The sequence below is a fragment of the Dermacentor albipictus genome, unplaced genomic scaffold (genome assembly GCF_038994185.2).
Source record: "Dermacentor albipictus isolate Rhodes 1998 colony unplaced genomic scaffold, USDA_Dalb.pri_finalv2 scaffold_13, whole genome shotgun sequence".
Taxonomy (NCBI): Eukaryota; Metazoa; Arthropoda; class Arachnida; order Ixodida; family Ixodidae; genus Dermacentor; species Dermacentor albipictus.
In genome coordinates this window covers 12,372,505-12,374,512 of record NW_027225567.1, presented here as the reverse complement: position 1 = coordinate 12,374,512, position 2,008 = coordinate 12,372,505, and the positions used below count along the sequence as shown (strand labels likewise).

Sequence of the window (2,008 nt, the reverse complement as noted above, 5' to 3'; positions counted from 1 at the left end):
CCACGTAAAATTGGTTCCCCACAATCTCCCTCTGAAACCTGGCTGTTGCTCCGGTGAAACGTTGAAAGTTTGCGGGATCGGGGCCACATGAACTGTTCGCATTTCTTCCCGCTTCGCGGTCCTGGCGGACAGCGTGCTTACGGAACCGCCACCACGGGAGAGCGGAAGGAAAGGACAGGAGATGCGCACGCGCTTCGAACGCCGACAAAGAGAGGGTGGTGCGAACGTAGTCATGGCCGATGCGGGCCAAAGTGTAGCATCAGTTTTTAGGCGCATAATATCTGATACGGGTTATATTCGGACTTAACATATTAAACTTATTTTTGCAAGTTGGCGGGGTGCTGAAAGCCTACTTCACCTCCACCGCGGGTCGGCCCGGTATTTCACTAACTTCGGGATCGGCCGACGTATAGGAAGAAATTCTCGATCTACGCGGATCGATAGACGCACGCAATTTTTTGCAGAACCTGGCCATATACAGCTTTGCTGTAAAAAGGAGGGGGGTTGAAGGCAAATAATCCTTTGTTTTAAAAACAAGGATGCTAGCCAGTGTGAGATCTAGCTGGCTATATTCTACTCAGGTTGCTCTACAGCCTTGTGGCCCCATTCTGCCCTAAGGTTATTATCAATGCTGTACACAGATACATAAATGTAATGATAGAGTCATAGCACATGCAGGAACAGGCAAGTTGTAGCTGTCATTATGCCGAATGGCATGATCTTCGCAGCGGACGCAGGGAAAATTGCACAGATAATCGCGAACGCGCAAAAGACCATTCGCTTCGAGCAACCATTCGTGTACATTTATTTTAATATGATATGGTTTATTCTGCACCATTCGCACAATAAAAGAGGGGGGAGGGTACGACAATGTTCTCATATTGTGAAAGTTCATTGGATCTTCAGCCCACTATAAGGCCGCGATTTTGTAGCGATGCCTTCCGCTCGATTCTATGCCGATCTTATGATCCGCCGTTCTCATCTAGCCTATTGACAACCTCGCTCTAGCCGCTGACGGAGCGCGAAAAGTTAGAGCGTTGGAAAAGGCATCGCTATAAAGTCGCGCCTATAGGGCACTATCAAGCCCACACATGCAGGAAGAAACACGCACATGAAAGCGAACGTACACGAATGTGCACACATCCTTTTGCTTTCAATGTATACACTCTCGACCAGGCTTGACATCACACAACACAAATTTTAGCGACCTATCACGATAAGTGCAGGGTCGACATGCCGCGCGCAGGTGCTCTATGATGTCATTGCACGCGCCCCAATTTTCGTGGAATCGCCCGCCCCTCTGGAAAATACGAATCAAAAGCCAAGAATCTGGCGGCGCCGTTCTCATCGCTCCACATGTGTGCGTGTGCGTGCATGAAGAGGTCATACGCCCCATTCCCAGAATCGATGGCCCCCCTTTACCGCGGAACACCGCGTTGAGTGGGACAAAAAACAACGCGGGGTTTTACATTCACCCAGAAAACGTTCATACAAGGCGTGGTCGCTTCTGTAGTGGTGCATTTTCCGAATACTTATAAATGCGTAGTGTGGCTGAAAGTGGGACTAGCTTTCGCTGACCACCTGGGACAATACCATACAAAAAACACTTGTAATCACAACTTCGTCACGCACCTCATTCGATGGTCACTTACAAAATCTCTGTAGGAACACAAGGCCCACAAAGAATTGCCATTTATTTATCAGGTAAATGCGTTGACGTCGTGGCTACCATCGTCGAGTCTATATGCCTCATGGTGCTAGTCCAATGTCTCTTCTTCCACCTCGGGGCTCTATGAGTACTATCCACTACATGGTTCCCCTCCCCCCCCCCCCCCCGCCCTAGTGAAGAAGACACTGCCGTTGAGCGGTTTAAGTTGTGGAGATGGCACTGCCAGAGTCTAGATGAGCTGGCTTCAAGCACTTTATCGAAATCATCTCTTCGCGTCCGCTGACAAGAAGTGTGACAGACTTGGCGTCACGCTTGAGGACTTTGAAGGTACCGTTGTAA

At 49.3% G+C, this 2,008-nt stretch overlaps 1 pseudogene; it reads left to right on the top strand.

Moving 5' to 3' along the window:
- Positions 1-232: 232 nt before the first annotated feature.
- Positions 233-412, top strand: LOC139051693 (U2 spliceosomal RNA; annotated as a pseudogene).
- Positions 413-2,008: the final 1,596 nt, after the last annotated feature.